The sequence below is a fragment of the Leptodactylus fuscus genome, chromosome 5 (genome assembly GCF_031893055.1).
Source record: "Leptodactylus fuscus isolate aLepFus1 chromosome 5, aLepFus1.hap2, whole genome shotgun sequence".
Taxonomy (NCBI): domain Eukaryota; kingdom Metazoa; phylum Chordata; class Amphibia; order Anura; family Leptodactylidae; genus Leptodactylus; species Leptodactylus fuscus.
Genome location: NC_134269.1, coordinates 120422990 through 120434462, shown reverse-complemented (window position 1 = coordinate 120434462; position 11473 = coordinate 120422990).

Here is an 11473-nt window from a genome sequence, read left to right as displayed (position 1 = left end):
GCGTTTTTTTTTTCCTATGGTTTTCCTTCCTATAGCAAATATATAGGGGAAAATGTTCACAGTTCTGCAGCTAAAAGTGACATGCTACATTTTTCAAAAACCCATGCGTTATACAAAATGCACCTTTTCTGCAGCGCTTTTTTACTACAATGTGTGGATGAGATTAACCTAATGTCATTCACTTTGCTGGTAATGTAAAATGCTGTATTTCCACAGCAGGCAAAAATGCTGTGTTTCTTCCTTAGTTTAAATATGAAATACAAAAAAATAGTAGAATTACATTTTTTATCCTCATTTCACCCCACAAATAAATTATTTAACCATTGCACAAAACATTGTGTGGAACTTCATATAATGTCATTAAAAATTTAAAAAGTCACAAAAAACAAGCCCTCAAATAGCTAAAAAAATTTTTTGCAGACTGAAGGTAAGATAAAATAACAAAAGTGGTAGGGGCTAATAAGTAACAGTTAAATGAAAAAGGAATAATTTTTTATATCCAGACTCTATCACATCATGCACTTGGCTACTTCAAGCTCTATTGTTCAAAGGATTCCAAGCTTTGTGTCCTTTTAACTAAAGCACAGTTCTCTTTTCCAGTAAGTGGACTCAGGGGACAGCTTCACACCTTTCACATGTGAGAGGTTTTTTTGTACTACATGAACACGAAACATGTCAAAGCAAATGAATAAATGTATTAGTCACGCACGAATGAAGCCATGAAAATGGAGTTCTGCATGCATAATGTGCTTAAGAGAAGTTTTGCAAGCAAAACTCGTAAGTTAGATTTACATATAGAACATAACTATCTCCGACTTCATATTTATTGGCTTTAATTTTCTTGAATAAAATATTACTGTATTTACTGAACATCACATCAAAGAAATGGTATTCTTTATTGCATGTAAAGACAGATTGTATCTATAGAATTACAGTCAAAATTAAAGGAAATGGCTCAACACAATATCTTTTACAAGTCTGCTGGAAAACTTATTATGAGAACATTTTATGAACATATATTTTATGTTTTGTAACATTTATATATGAGATATATAGCTAATCTTGCCTGTGCCCAAAATTATCCCAAATTCTGTATTAATCTGGAAACATTCATTGGTACTTTACTGTTTAGGTATCAAAGTACTTTCTAGAATGTAAACCTTCCATCAATAAAGTCAGTATTTTACAATGCAATTTGATGCAGCTTTTGATGCTTTAAAAATAGGGGAACAATTTTTTTTGTTTCAATATTGATTTTGTTAACATTTCAGTGTATGGAGGGATCTGTGAGAAGGGGAAATAAGTAATGGTCATGTTGATAGCCCCTACTCACTGACTTTGAAATTAATACTGCTATGTGATGTCTGTCAAAAAAAAAAACAAAAAAAAAACCTGACATCTCATGGCCATTATTCACTCTCATGTCAATGTAGGCTAAGGCTGTCTTTATGTACTGTATAATAGAAAAATTTGCACCTGTTTTGTGTTTTCAACCGACTCCTGGTTTTGGCACTGATGAAAATCGCTGAGCAAACACTGACCGTGTGAAAGCAGCCTACTTAGTTCCTCTTTCAGTGGTTTACTTAATCATATTCTGAAATCCCAACACAAACCTGTACAAGCAATATTTAAAGATGTTTTCTGAGATAATAAAATAAAGAAAAATACTTATATGATTGTACACTCACAAGGTAATACCGACGTAGGTCAGAAGTCATCATTTCCATGACGCTACGTTCATACTGGTGTTGGTTCTCTGTAGTTCTCTGTTGACTATAATGGGGTCCATCAGGTGTCTGTTGTTTTAAAACTGAAAGCATCAGATGAAAAAACCTGCCTGGAAGACTTATCTTATCCATCAGTTTCCGGAATACATTATAATGGAGTCTTAAACAGAGTCTCTGGCACACATATGAACAAAGCCGTAACTTGCCAAACTACAGCACTTTTGTTTTTATTCTGCTAGGTCTTGATATAGGATTTAAAAAACGAATGATCTTATAATTCATCTCCCCTTTCACAGAGTTCTAGAAGGGTGTAAGATAAAGGTGCTGCGCCTATGTATTCCGGTACTGTACACTAGATAAACTTTGCTCCCAGTCGGCATACTAACAGCCACATGAACAAACTAATAGGCACGATACAGTCTCCCCAAACTCAAAGTAACAGGGCAGACCCAGACACCTCCTCTCACTCCCTGGATCTGCCCTGAAGTGCAGGCTCTTCAGCCTTTTATGGGCCAGTAATGAGCCTATGACCCACAGCTGGGCTGAAGCCTACTCCAGACCTGTCCTGGACCACACATAGGTCAGAAAACTGGGGCTGATATAGTAGGACTCCAGCACTCTGCCTGTCACCTTCTCACAATGTGAATATGCCTTAAAGAGGTTGTCCAGGCAATCAATTATTTTCAAAATCATATTCAAGTGTCTGGGGCTCTGGTGTTCTCCCAGGGTGGTGCAGTCCTGCTGCACAGCTGTCTTCTTGATGTTGAATTTCTCGATTTCCTTCCACTGGTTGCTGATTGGCCCCAGTGGTAACATGCAGCTGGTTCTTCTTCCAAAAGACAACAACAGAGCTGCAGGACTGAATCATGCAGGGAAGCACTGGAGCACGAGGGAAAGGTGAGAATGTGTTATACAGTTGTTAGGGAACCCTGGGACGGGACACAAGAGACAATGAGCCCTAAGCTGAAGCCCCCAACTTTCCCTTCCTATTGCCAGGCCCTATCCTACGTAATAGGCGGCAACCACGAAGACGTTCCCTTCCTGTATATGTGAAACACAAAATGGAGACAAGACGGACAACAACAAAGAGAAAAATGTGCATGAGCGTGTCAGCTCACTTACGTGTCCTGGATAGTAATCAGATGTAGTATCCACAATAAATGATCCTGTGTTTCAATCCTCTTTGGACGGTGCGAATTGCACGGAAACCAGCCCCTCAGCCCAGGGTAAGTAGTAAGAAATTCAACGTTGTGTCCAGCAAAAAAACACCTTCTTATTTAAAACATAGCCTTTAATTCGAAATATCCAGGATAAAACAGACTAGATAACCGTATTTCAAAAATGGTACATGATGGCAGATGGAGAGAACGACGTCTGGCTGATGCGTTTCGGAGCACTAAGGGGGCTCCTTACTCATAGCCTGGCTATGAGTAAGGAGCCCCCTTAGTGCTCCGAAACGCGTCAGCCAGACGTCGTTCTCTCCATCTGCCATCATGTACCATTTTTGAAATACGGTTATCTAGTCTGTTTTATCCTGGATATTTCGAATTAAAGGCTATGTTTTAAACAACAAAGAGAGGTCAGCTAGCCAAGGGTCAGTAACAGTCGAGCGATGCAGTGCCAAATCGGAGTCCAAAGAATAGTCAGTGAGGAAAGCCAAACGTCAAGGATAAGAATGCAAGCAAAAATATGTACACGGCAATAGCAAGCACTGGTGTGAAGGAGAGCCAAGGCTAAATAGAAAGGAAGAACCCGCCCATGGAGTTGACAGGAAGGCGGCTGTCAATCACAGGGCAAGGCCAGATTAACCATTAGAGGAGCAGAGAAAACTGAAGGTGAATGAGATGGGTGTGGTGGAAAATCAATTACCAAGGTGAAAGAATAGGGCAGTGTTCAGACAGTGCAGGAAGAAACCAACGGAATAAATCACAGCCAAACACATCTCCTGCGCTGCAGCATGCGGCCGGATGATGACGCCAAAGCCCGTATGGGCAAGGATGTTACAGAATTTATTTTTTTTTCACTGCCCCCCACCAATTTAAAAAAAATAATTTGGGTGTTAATTTTTTTCTTGGACAACTCTTTTACTGTTCAAGCATTGTGTTTGCAGCATCTCAGTGGACACTGCTAAACTGTATTTTATTTTGTTGTTGCCCCACTGTGTTTCTTTATGTAGTTTGTGTATATTATTTATATATAAACTATATGTTTTGTAGCTTTCCTTTAAGTTTGTTCCCCCTTTTATAGGACCCTTCCACTGTGGTCTGGCTCTCCTTCAATTTGAAGGGATATGATTTGTCCCTGACCAATCTCTGGCTGAAGCTAAGGGATGGAGATTGGAAGTCTCCTGTATCAGTTAGTGTAGTGTGTGCTAGCAGTGGGGCAGTCAGCACCTCCTGAGAGTCCATTGAAGCTCCTGAGGGAAGTGAAGTCAACTTCCCAGCAGTCTATCTACAGACCTGAGACAGGAAAGAAATTGTTGTTAGCCCCATAGAGAGAGAAAACATGCCATATTTGAGAAGTTGTGGTTTACAGAATCTTTCAGCAAAGGCTCCTTCATCTCTAGGTATCTGGAATCATGAAAATTCACTTACACATCCAAACTATTTTTTTCACTTACTGTAACTATTATTGAAATGGAAAAAAGGCACCATATACCATTTTATATCTTGGGCATTCCTCTTCCCAAGTCTGGAGCCAGCCACCACAGTGGAATATCATTACTACAATTCTCATCAGGAAGCTGTATATTAACAGTTACCTCAAGTCATGTTGGTTCAATTGCACTACTGCCTCCGTAATCGTTCAGGCGCTTACCATCAGGGTCCTTCCGGGCACTACCGCATGGCCCAGGGTAAGAGAAGAACCCTCTCCAACTGGAAACAGCCTGGGGGAAACTATCACTATATTTAGGTATATCTCCATATAGGTATATTTCCATTAACAACTACTATTCCCATCCTCCGGTTCCCTTCGTTAGGGTGTACAAAACAAATTTTTGTATGTTTAGTTCACTTTCATAAAGGCTTAAAGCATACCTCCATTTATAAAACAACTTTTTATAAACTAATAGTACAAGTGAATATAAGAAATAAATGTTACATTTTATTTAATGTAATTAAATAAATGTATTTCCTTCCTCACTTATTAGTTTGCTCCCTGCTCCTTATTATTATTCAGACCATTTATCTACAGTCATGGCCAAAAGTTTTGACAATGACACAAATCTTATATTTTCACATGATCTGCTGCCCTCTGGTTTTTATGTGTGTTTGTCAGATGTTTTTATCACATACAGAAATATAATTGCAATCATATTATGAGTAACAAAAGCTTATATTGACAGTTAGAATGAGTTAATGCAGCAAGTCAATATTTGCAGTGTTGACCCTTCTTCTTCAGGACCTCTGCAATTCTCCCTGGCATGCTCTCAATCAACTTCTGGACCAAATCCTGACTGATAGCAGTCCATTCTTGCATAATCAATGCTTGCATTTTGTCAGAATTTGTAGGTTTTTGTTTGTCCACCCGTCTCTTGATGATTGACCACAAGTTCTCAATGGGATTAAGATCTGGGGAGTTTCCAGGCCATGGACCCAAAATCTCTATGTTTTGTTCCCTGAGCCATTTAGTTATCACCTTTTCTTTATGGCAAGGTGCTCCATCATGCTGGAAAAGGCATTGTTGATCGCCAAACTGCTCTTGGACGGTTGGGAGAAGTTGATCTTGGAGGACATTCTGGTACCATTCTTTATTCATGGCTGTGTTTTTCGGCAAGACTGTGAGAGAGCCGATTCCCTTGGCTGAGAAGCAACTCCACACATGAATGGTTTCAGAATACCTTACAGTTGGCATGAGACAAGACTGGTGGTAGCGCTCACCTCATCTTCTCCGAATAAGCTGTTTTCCAGATGTCCCAAACAATCGAAAAGGGGATTCATCAGAGAAAATGACTTTACCCCAGTCCTCAGCAGTCCACTCCCTGTACCTTTTGCAGAATATCAGGCTGTCCCTGATGTTTTTTCTGGAGAGAAGTGGCTTCTTTGCTGCCCTCCTTGAGACCAGGCCTTGCTCCAAGAGTCTCCGCCTCACAGTGCATGCAGATGCACTCACACCTGCCTGCTGCCATTCCTGAGCAAGCTCTGCACTGCTGGTAGCCCAATCCCGCAGCTGAAACACTTTTAAGAGACGGTCCTGGCGCTTGCTGGTCTTTCTTGGGCGCCCTGGAGCCTTTTTGCCAACAATGGAACCTCTCTCCTTGAAGTTCTTGATGATGCAATAGATTGTTGATTGAGGTGCAATCTTTCTAGCTGCGATACTCTTCCCTGTTAGGCCATTTTTGTGCAGTGTAATGATGACTGCACGTGTTTCTTTAGAGATAACCATGGTTAACAGAAGAGAAACAATGATGCCAAACACCAGCCTCCTTTTAAAGTGTCCAGTGGTGTCATTCTTACTTAATCATGACAGATTGATCTCCAGCCCTGTCCTCATCAACACCCACACCTGTGTTAATGGAGCAATCACTGAAACGATGTTAGCTGGTCCTTTTAAGGCAGGGCTGCAATGATGTTGAAATGTGTTTTGGGGGATAAAGTTCATTTTCTAGGCAAATATTGACTTTGCAAGTAATTGCTGTTAAGCTGATCACACTTTATAACATTCTGGAGTATATGCAAATTGCCATTAGGAAAACTGAAGCAGTAGACTTTGTAAAAATTAATATTTGTATCATTCTCAAAACTTTTGGCCATGACTGTATATAGACACAATCTCTGTACTCAGTTCATAGAAGTCTATGGAGGGGGGAATAGGAGAAGGATGTTAATTGATTCATTCTGCCATTGGTCTAAATACAGCATTGTCTAAAGAGCCGCTTCATCTCACAGTGTAGCAGAGTTTAACAGTTATAGTTATCTGTGTGTCTTTTCCATGATCCCCTTCCCCCCTCTCCATAGACTTCTATATAGAGACTACATTCCCAGTTCTGAAAAGTTGGGTTTCTATGTAAAATGTGAAGAAAACAAGAATGCATTGATTTGGAGATCTCATATAACTGTAACTTATTCACAACAGAACACATATCAGAAATTGAAAGTTTGACATTTCATTTGAAAATATTAAATCATTTAAAAATTGATGGCAACAAGATGCTTCAAAAAAGTTGGGACAGGGCCTTGGCTATCATTGTGTAGCAGCCTCTCTACTTTTTACAACAGTCTTCTAATATCTAAGAAATGAGGAGACCAATTGCTGGAGTTTTGTGAGATGAATCCCATTCTTGTCTAATTTAGGAATCTAGCAACTTATAGGGAGTCTATTACTGTCCCCAGCTACATTAAACCAGTCCCTTATAGCTGTAGATGCTGTTAGTAGAATAAAAACCATACCTTTCTTAAGTTCTAGAGCTTCAGGGATTGGGAGAAAAAGCACTTTTATTTTTTATTCAAATGAGGATTTTGGAGCACCGGGGAAGTTTTCTTCTATTACTATGGACTGCTGCATCATCACTAAACATGCCCATCCTGCATTCAGCTCCTCCCCCTGGGCAATGGGAGGATCAAGGATGAGCATAACATTTGCTGCCAACTTCTGCCAACTGGTTTTTCCATCAGGACAATGCGCCATGCCACACAGCTAGGTCAATCAATGAGTGGATGAAGGAGCACCACATCAACACCCTGTCATGGCCAGCCCAATCTCCAGACCTGAACCCCATTGAAAACCTCTGGAGTGTAATCAAGAGGAAGATGGATAGTCACAAGCATTAAACAAATAAGAACTGTTTACGTTTTTGTACCAGAAGTGGCATAAGATCACCCAAAAGCAGTGTGAAAGACTGGTGGAAAGTATGCCAAGACACACAAAAGCTGGGATTAAAAATCATGGCTATTCCACCAAATATTGATTTCTGAAACCTTCCGGAGGTAAAACATTAGTATTGTTATTTCTAAATGAATATGTTCTTGTTTTCTTTGCATTATTTGAGGTCTGACAGCCCTGCTTATTTTTTATTATTTTGATGATTTCTCACTTGCTGCTAGTAAATACAAATTTTTTTGCTTTGAATTTCAGACATGTTGTGAATAGTTTATGTAATAGCATAGCATATATAGCAAATGCCTTCCCACACCCATATCTTATACAATAAAACCCGCCCCCACAAATAGCATATATATTAAAACCACTCCCCCACACATACCATGTAGCTTAAAGCCCCTTTCTTACACAATCACTCCACTTTTACACTTATCTTTCACAGTCCCCATTCCCAACAGCACATTAATGGATATTCAGTAAAATGACAGCTGTACTTACCTCACTGCTGAAATCTGTGGAGCCTTTATGGCTGGAGCAGCAGACGAAGAAGGAGAGCCGTGTACAGGGCACGGAATTGCTCCTTCCCCTCCAGTTCCCTCTACTTCCTGATGGGTCTAACAGTGCTGTGGGCTCTGCAAGTCGAAGCTTTGCTACATTTTATCTATGAATGAAGGGAAAAGCCATATAACCAAGGGCATGATTGCAGTCAGAGGGGGTGCAACCATGACTGAGGCCCAGAGAAGGCCAGAGCTCCAAACCACCATGATAGTGGTCACAGAAAGCCTGGGAAAGGGGTGCCACATTATGTTATATCTGTACATGCCCCTTTCCAATAGTAGTTTGCCCAGGGGAAGTGATTAAAAAATAAATACTTATATTCATCTCTTCTGTGCCTCTGACCGTTCCAACAATCACTTTGGGGCTTTTCTGGCCTGTGACTGAGGTCACTGCTGTTTTGGAGGTATGCCACTGCTAAAAACAAATCTGTACTAACTGTAAAGGCCAGTGGCGGATCCAGGGTTTGCGGGGCCCTGGGCAATTGACTTTGGCGGGGCCCTACGCGCAGCGCGCCGCAGCAAATTAGGCCCAGCCCACTTTTATGTTGACTCCGCCCATTCTCATTCATTTTTCATGTGATTCCACACAGTATAATCCTCCTACAGTCACCCGTAAATTATATGTCCCCCCTCCATCTCTCCCCCATTTTCATATACACCCTTCATCTACCCCTAGTTTCATGTCCCCCCCCCTCTATCTATGTCCCCAGTTTAATGCCATTCTACCCCTTTATCTGCCCACAGTTTCATGTCCCCCCCGTCTCTGCCCCAGTGTCATGCCGTTCTCCCCCTTCATCTGTCCCAATGTCATGCCATTCTCCCCCCTTCATCTGCCCCAATGTCATGCCATTCTCCCCCCTTCATCTGCCCCAATGTCATGCCATTCTCCCCCCTTCATCTGCCCCAGTATCATGCCATTCTCCCCCCTTCATCTGCCTCAGTGTCATGCCGTTCTCTCCCCCTTCATTTGCCCCAGTGTCATGCCGTTCTCGCCCCTTCATCTGTCCCAGTGTCATGCTGTTCTCCCCCCTCCATCCACCCCAGTGTCATGCTGTTCTCCCCCTCCATCTGCCCCAGTGTCATGCCGTTCTCCCCCCTTCATCTGCCCCAGTGTCATGCCGTTCTCCCCCCTTCATCTGCCCCAGGGTCATGCCGTTCCCCCCCCTTCATTTGCCCCAGTGTCATGCTGTTTTCTCCCCCTTCATCTGCCCCAGTGTCATGCCGTTCTCCCCCCTTCATCTGCCCCAGTGTTATGCTGTTCTCTCCCCCTCCATCTGCCCCAGTGTCATGCTGTTCTCACACACACACACACGCGTGCACGCTCACCTTTCCTCGTTCCCCCGCAGCTCTCTCCCTCATACACATATTGTAGCCGCGATGTGATGACGGCAAATTTGGCTCCACCTACTTTTATGTTGATTCCACCCATTCTCATTCATTTATCATGTGCTCCCACACAGTATAATCCTCCTACAGTCACCTGTAAATTATATGCCCCCCCTCCATCTCTCCCCCAGTTTCATATACACCCTTCCTCTGCCCCCAGTTTCATGTCCCCCCCTCCATTTCTGTCCCCAGTTTCATCACGTTCTCCCCCTTCATCTGCCCACAGTTTAATGTCTTCCGTCTCTGCCCCAGTGTCATGCCGTTCCCCCCTCCCCTTCATTTGCCCCCCAGTTTCATTGGGCCCCCTCCATCTTTGTCCCCAGTGTCATGCCGTTCTCTCCCCACCCCCTTCATCTTCCCCAGTGTCATGCTGTCCCCCCCCCTCCCCTTCATTTGCCCCCCAGTTTCATGGGCACCCTTCATTATGTTCCACCTTAATATTTAATAAAAAACAAACACTTACACTCACCTTCTATCACGCACCTTCCATCGTTCCCCCAACGCTCCTCTCTCCAGTCACATACGCGATTAAAGCAGGAGCTGTGACCTCAGCTCCTGCTTAGCTCCGGCCCGGCTTGCGTGTGTAGGCGCGATGTGATGACGTCATCGCGCCTACACACGCAAGCCGGGCCGGAGCTTTAAAGCAGGAGCTGATCTCACAGTTCCTGCTTTAATCGCCTATGTATTCAGCTCATCAGCGGACAGACGCCGATGAGCTGAAATCGTGACAGGCAAGTGCCGGGGGGCCCCCAGAGGCTCTGTGGGCCCCGGCACTTGCCCGACTATGCCGAGCTGACCGGGACCATTTTGTTAGGGCCGGGCCGCGGGGCCCCGCTAAGCGCGGGGCCCCGGGCGGTTGCCCGGCTCGCCCGGCCCTGGATCCGCCCCTGGTAAAGGCTGCATTGTAAAGGCTGTAACACGAAACAAAGACCTGCAGCATAAATTCATGACATAGCTCAATATGAATCACATTTTTTTCACAGCATGTGGATGATTTATTTATGTCATCTCTTTTGCTGCTATACATTGCAGAGGATTAGCTGGTGGAGGGTCTGTGGCAACTAATACTCTGTGAGCCCATCCCATACAGAACCACATGACAGAAGGTGATGCTCACTTTCATCGCATATATACACAAGGAGTGGCTCCAAAATGCAGAAGGGATGCATATTTTTTTATATATTTTTTTTTATAAAATACTTTATATTTTATTCCTAGTTTGGCTTACAAAATCTAATGCAAATACTGTTGTATGAAAGTGGCCTAATATTTATTCTGAAATAAGGGTTAAAGTATACATATTGTTAATCTCTGTCCCTTGTGTTTAACTGTGCATCCAGAACTGCTGATGTATTGCACAAATACAGCCTTATTACAGAGCAATTCATTCCAATTTTTACTCAACTGTATGAAGTATAACTCCAATTATAAAATAAATTGTCAAGGATAGTACATGTGTATATAAAAAGAACTTTGTAATAAATCTTATAAAAGAAATATATTTCCTTCTCCACGTTAGAAGACTGAGTTACAGCCTCAATTAAAAAAAAGTTGGGAATAAAAAAAAAGGTGGCAGATATTGAGAAACGTCATCTAACCATATTTTATTCACAATAGAACATAGAACACATATCAGAAGTTGACATTAAGATAAGATAGTCATTTAATAGTCCCACAATGGGGAAATTTCAGTGATACAGTTTCATGGATGGTACAGTAGTATATAACAAGAGAGCAAACACATACAAGCTCCTGGCAGATAGAGAAATCCTAGGAATCATAGCAACTAAAAAGAAAGAAACCAAGACACACTGCAGGATCATTTAGTTCTCTGTGTGAAGTGATGTTGATAATACAGCCCGACCGTGGTTGGAGGACATGAGGAGTTGGGTCACAGCTAGTAGACATAACAGGCAGAAACGTTTTTTTGCAGAGGTGGGGGACATATGCAGCTATCATGATAACATGTGGCAGTTCCTTTGG